This window comes from Galeopterus variegatus, unplaced genomic scaffold (assembly GCF_000696425.1).
Source record: "Galeopterus variegatus unplaced genomic scaffold, G_variegatus-3.0.2 Scaffold823, whole genome shotgun sequence".
In the NCBI taxonomy this organism is placed as follows: Eukaryota; Metazoa; Chordata; class Mammalia; order Dermoptera; family Cynocephalidae; genus Galeopterus; species Galeopterus variegatus.
In genome coordinates this window covers 158,895-165,637 of record NW_007726934.1, presented here as the reverse complement: position 1 = coordinate 165,637, position 6,743 = coordinate 158,895, and the positions used below count along the sequence as shown (strand labels likewise).

Below are 6,743 nucleotides of genomic sequence, written 5' to 3'. Positions count from 1 at the left end.
TTTTTTATGCCAAAAGATCAAAATTCACAGTGAGAAACCATGCTATCACTTGGTAGTCACCTGAGAGTTTTGAGAACAAGGATAAAACTGGAAAACTGAAGGCCTCCAAAGGTAAACTTGTCGCTAGAGACGTTTGAGGACGGAATAGAGGATTTCTGCTTAGATGCACTTCAGTGGAGAAGCGGGGAGTAATAGAAGGGGTAACATTCCTTACTGGGCATGCGATGGTGACTATACGAAAATCTAACATGCATCACATATTTAAAACATCAAGGATGAGGGAATCATAATTTATATGTGTGGTAATTATTCTCGACTGATTTAATGGAGTTCTTTGAGGACCAAAGGCAGGTAGATAATTGGGAATCAATCCATAAAGCCTTTCCAGGATTTCACAGTATTTGACAAAAAAGTTACAAAATTTAGCAAATAAGGAGGTTTTATATAGACATTAAAATTTTTAGTTGCTTATCCTTATGAGTGATGTGAACTTCAGGGTTACGAGACTAAGTTTAAGACAGGAAACAAAGATTAGAACAGGTGTATGGGTGGGTGTTCTCAGAAATGACACTAGAAAATTGGTCATATTTAGGAACACTCACATGAATCCTAAAATGTGTAGAAACCCCAAACTCCAGCCAATGAAGGTTGAAGCCCATTAGGGTAGACTATTACAGGGAAGTGACCAGCTTTAATGTGGGCAGGAGAGAGAAGATAGGGTAAGCCTGACATCTCCAGGGTCAACGTTCTGTGTTATGTGTGACTGCCTCCAGGAAGTGCACACTTTCGCCTCTCCACATCATATCTGGGGGCTTCTGTGGAGTGCTTATACCTTCCCAAACCAATACAATAGTGTCAGTAGTCACTTGTGCCCCAGCCAAGTGCTGCTCCAGGAGACTCTGAGGGTGACTTCTTGCCATCCTTTACCTGCCTTCTCATCCTCTCTGCGCTGCCTCAGCCAGCAAAGACCCAGGCCCTTCCCTCAGTTCCCCAACGCACAGCCAAGTCCAGGTTCTAGAGTTTTATCCAGTCTTGCAGGGATCAAAGGGAAACTACAATGTGGGAAAGAAAGCACATTTGGATGCTGCAGATATTAATACTCCTGGAGTCCAGAAGTCAGCCCTTTCTGGGGGACTTGGATAGGCCATCTCTCTCCTTGTCCCTGATCTGACATCTTTCCTTGTCCCGTTGGAGTGCTTTTGGGAATGTCCTAACCTGGAGTCAAACTGCCCTGCCTTCTCTAGGGCTCAGTTGAAGGAAAAAGAAAAGATATATCTAATCCAAATGACTTTATTATGGCTTCCCTGAACTGCATTTCTGCATACAATGTAGATAAATGTTTACATCAGTTTGCAAAAATAAATTAGCCTGTATGTTTACAAACCTAATTGCAGAAGAGAATTTTGGTGTTGCCTTTAAGGGGCCAATACGTTTACTGAGGTGTTTTCTCAAAACTAGGGGCAGACATTCTCCACAAATAAGTTTGCAAAGGGCTGAGCCTTTTGCTTGTGGACACATATACTTAAAACATTTTTGAGCCAAGCAAGGATAGGAAAAAAGACCTAATACCACTTACAGTATCTAATAAACTTATGGGAGTCTGCAAGAGTAGGTTGTGCCAGAATCAAACATAAGAGGATAACCAAGGGGTTGGGATGAATTTGTGAATGACAAAGCCGTGGCAACTCTTCCCACAGGTAGAAAATTCTTTTTAAAAATTCAAAAAAAGGAAAACATCAGTGTGGAATCATGACTGACCAAGTGTATGATACCTCATGCCTGTTTCATTGCTATAGTCTATCTTACTGTGCTCTCTAACGTCCTTCTTAAGCTTCCCCAGACACTGATTTGTCACCACAGTCTGGAGTTCAGGAATTGCTATTGCTTCCCCATTATCTAAGGTAGAAAATGTAAACTTGTGACACCAAAGGACTGTGACAATTGGGCCCTCTTTCTCATTTCCAGGCATTATCTCCTATGGGTTCTGAAAAGGAGTATTTCGTATCAGCATGTCTAACAGAAGAGGATCTGTCCTTAGTACATACCATATCCTTGTCTCATGCTGGGTTTTCATCATGGTCTTGTTTCCACGGAATGATCTTACTCTTCCGTACCCCCATTTGGTTTAAGGCTCACAGTTCCAGTTATGCTTTTGAAATTGCTCCAGAATATCTTTGTCAACTTTTCTGGATGAAATATAGGGGTGGAAAGGGCAAGTGCTGGACATGTTTAGTTTGCAATACCTGCTAAATACCCAAGAGGGCATGTCAGCTAGGTAGTAAGATGATTGGGTCTGGAATTCAGGAGAGAAGTCAACTAGAGATGTATACTTGAGAGCTGTCTGTATACAGATGATATTTCAAGCCATGGAACTGGTTGACACTGCCCAGGGAGCAAGTATAGCTGGAAAAGGGAAGGGATCTGAAGACTGGGTGAGAACTAGCTCTGGGGCGTTCCATTAGATGTTGCTACAACGAGGATGATTCAGGAAAGAGGTCAGAGAAAGAGTGTCAAGTGTGGCAGGAGTACCCTGAAGGGAGAGCTCTGTCCTGACAACCAAGAGAAGTGTTTCCAGAAGAGTTTTACACTACAAATCCAGTCCATCAGCAAATCTTCTTGGCTTGATCTTCAGCACATTTCCGGAATGTGACCTCTCACCTCCACTCCCATTTCTCCAACGAGGAGCAAGTCACCATTAACTCCCTCCTAAGCAACTGCAGAAGTCTTTGACTAGTCTCTGCTTCCACCCTGGCTCCCCTAATAGCCTATTCTGCACCCAGCAGGCAGAGTAATTCTTCTAAATTAATGTAAGTCACATCACACTGACTAGGCTTTAGATGTTGCTGATAGGTCTGTGAAGAGAGAACTGAGAGTTGATCACGTACTTTGAAAATGGAGAGTCATTCATTGATTACCTGTAGTAGAGCAGTTTGGCTGTATGGGTGGGGATGAAAGCCTTATTCTAGTAGAATCCATATATAAAAAAGGCATAGCATTCACTACTTAGCATTCACAGAAGTGCAAAGTATAGCCTTCAAAGGATATCATTATATATTACAAGCTTGACACATTTTTTTTTTTTTTGTCTTTTGTCTTTTTCCCTGTCCGGCAACGGATCGCAACCCTCAGTGTTGCCCCCGTACCGGACCGGGGACCGGCAACGGGATCGCAACCCTCGGTGTTGCTCCTGCGCCTCGCTCAGCCAGTGAGCGGGAACTGGTCTGTATGTGGGATCCGAACCCTCGGGCGGGAGCGCCGCCGCGCTTCCCAAGCTGCGCACTAGCGCAGTGCGCCACCGGGCCGGCCCAAGCTTGACACATTTTAAAGACTCACAACACCAAGCATTATGGACACTGCAGCCGTAGAGATTTTCAGTGCTTTAGAAATGTAAAGTGGCACTTCATTTTGAAATATGGTTTACTATATTCTAGTTAAATTGATGTTTTGTCCATCCTACTACCTAGCCTTCTACTTCTAGAAATATATCCTAGAATGTTATGTACATCTGCATCAGTTACCTGGACAATAATGTCCAGAGCAGCAGTGCTTATAGTATCCCCTTAGAGAAAAGAACTTACAGTTAATAGAATGGATGGTAAATACTATGGGATTTACTCAGAGAAATACTAGTAGAGCAATGGATAGAAATGAACTATGGCATCACACAATAACATGGACGAAACCTAAATGAAGGGCAGAGTAAGAGAATCCATGTATAAAGTTGTACTTTTATGTATACATGTGAAGTCTGTAGACAGATATAATGAAATTACATGTTATGGGTTGTGTATATAGAAGGTAAAACTACAAAGAAACGTGAGGGAGCTGTTTACCATAAAAGACAGGCTCAGGATTACCTCTGCAGGTAGAGGGATTTGTAATTATAAAGGGAGACACAGGTTATTTCTGTGGCGCTCTGAATGTTGATTACTTGATCAAACTTATGGTTACAAAACTTTCCTATTTTTAATAATTCCCTGAAATCTATATCTGTTTTTAAAAAGTACTTTTCATTGAATGTGCTATATTTCACAATAAAAGCAATGTTAAGAAGAGACAATAGCTGATGAAGAATGGAGACAGAAAGTATATACACTTTTTCAAAGAGATTCATTATGAAACAGGCAATATTTCTTGCCCCCCTCCCTCCCCGAAACAGGCAAGATCTGGATGGTGACTAACTGAAAGGGATAGTTTTACAAAAGGTGAAGAGACAGAACAGCATATATGAGGTTGACTCAATGGACAAACAGATATAAAGCAGATGTAAAAGACAGTAGGGACAATTGTGAAAGTGGAGTTCATGAGAAATTGAGATGGAAGGAGACCCCCCACACAAGGAAATTGATTTGCCTTAGACAGGACCATGGACAATTAATTCATCCATTATAAAAGGAAGGCAATTGAGATACAGGTGCATTCATCTGGGGACTACATGTGGAAGTGCTCTTTTGATTGCTCCTATTTTTTCAGTGAAATATGAGGAAAGACGAAATCAGGAGAATGAACTATCAGCAGCAAAATGAGTAGGAGATAAATTTGGACACGATGAATGTGCCATTAGTCAGCATGTGAGTTTCTCTGAAGACATTTTTAGCTGTCGGCAGGAACGAAGCAAATACAAAACTCAACAGGTGAGACACTGCAGCACCCGTGCCTAGGAGTCATTTATTCATTCAAAAAATAATTCTTGTTTATCTACTCTTGGATAAGAGCTCTTCTAGGCCTGGGGGTATGAAGGTAAACAAACAGAAGTGGTCACTAGGACGTGGACATTATATTCTAACACAGGGGAGACTACTTTCAGGATACCTACCTTCAACAGGCATGATCATAGGATACCAGTATGTCAGGGCTATCCCTAGGAGGGTGTGGTCCTGGAGATACCAACCAATGTGCCCATGATAATCACACATAACAGGAGGCTGCTCTGTTGGCATCTCCCATATACACTTTGACAGTTATAAACAGAACTTGAGACACTGAATTTTGATGATGTTAAAAAATAGGACTATTGTCCCTTGCCACACAGATCACCAGCCCACTGGGATCTATGTTGGGGCACAGGCCAGCCACCTCACTTGCCTTATTTAACAGACTGGCCTGTGAAATGCACACACATATCTATAATGCCTCATGGAGGGGAAAGATCACCCTGGTTAAGATGTTCGCTTGCTACACAGCAAGAGTTTTAGAAGAGAGCAAATGGGCAATAGAGTGTGCCCACCAAAGAGATGTCCAAGCCCCCAGGTCTGGAACATTTGGAGTTAGTGGAGCAACTGACAACAGGAGGGGTGAGGGAGTGGTGTTCCGTGAGATCCAGTGGAGGAAGGTATGGAGATTTTTTATCTTCTCCAAGGTACAGTCTTGCATTATAGAATGTGCAGTGCTTCTTCATAATATTTCCTTCCATTATGTCAAAAGGAACTTACCCAAGAAGGAGTGAAGCTGATCTGTGGAAGAACGTCACAGAGAAAGGAAACTATCTGAAGTATACCAGAGAGATCAGAAAGACTAAGAAGAGACCCAGCTAGAAGGCTCTAACTCTAGGAGGTAGGCAGCCCCCACAGATCTGGGGGTAATACCTGTGTCTGAGAGTCTGCATGTCAAGGAGAGCTGCTGCTCATGGACACAGGCCCTGCACCAACAACTGATTCACTAGGGCCATGTCNCCGCCCGAGGCCGCCCCGCCCCCGGAGGCCGCCCCACCCCCTCAGTAGGGCCCAGGACCATAGGCCCCAGAAGAGCCTGCACGAAAAGAGGAAGCAGGTGAAGTACAGGAAAAATCAGAGGCAGAAATCAAGTGGAGGATGAAGCCAAATATTCAACAGCTCAAGCCCTGAGTGGCAACGAGAGCCCACAGATGCTAACGTGAAGTGAGAACTTATGGCTGCAGTGGCTCTGACAGGACTATATAGTCTGTAGAAACACACTTGTGTTTCAATATTAATTTTAGTAAATTGGTTTTATTTTCATAGATGAATTCAGACATAAAACAGTCTACATTTTTGCCTTTTCACATTTCATAACACCATTTAAGTTCTTCTCACGCATCTCAATGTCTTGTTTCAATAAGGCCAATTTTTGAGTCACCTGAAATTGTTTTTGAAGGCCTGCCATGTTTCGTGTACATTGATCGACATAATGTATTATCTGTGTCTACATTACTATCACTGGGTTATGTATCCCAGTCATAATGAGCCATTAAGTTAGGCTGGTTATGTATGTGATTGAGTATTTTAATGTACCCTCTTGGTTTCTATTCATGAAATAGAAAAGGTAATTTTAAATGAATAAATGTTTTTTCTTTCAGATGAATGCTCACTCCAGACTACATGCATCCTGGTAGTTGGGTCTCCTTTATTTTGGGGCTCTCTGGAAAAGACTGGATAGATTGATACAATCTAGATAGATTGATACAGGGAGGTTTAACACTCTCCAGCTCCGTACATGGGAAAAGGGAAGGTACCTAGGCAAGAAGTCCCTTGCACAGTGCTGAGTTAATGTTTGAACATTTCATTTTTTCGTCTTAATTTTTCTATCGAAGTTGAAATTTTGTCCTATTTTGATATTAAAGGAACATCTGTAACTAAAGATAACAGAACTTTCTATGTGAGTAATAACAGAGCAAGTATAATAATACTGTTACCCGTTCTGTACAAGGCACTGAGTTAAACACTTTACAATTTTTTTTTCATGGAGGTTGGCTGTCATTGTCTTAATTTCACTTTCCCAACTTCCCT

The 6,743-nt window shown here is 42.0% G+C and overlaps 1 protein-coding gene across 1 annotated transcript in view; it reads left to right on the top strand.

The window, feature by feature from the left end:
- The window catches only part of LOC103590474 (disintegrin and metalloproteinase domain-containing protein 1-like), an 11,933-nt gene that overhangs the window by 2,445 nt on the left and 2,745 nt on the right, over positions 1-6,743 (top strand). The gene's annotated exons all lie outside the window — the stretch shown is intronic.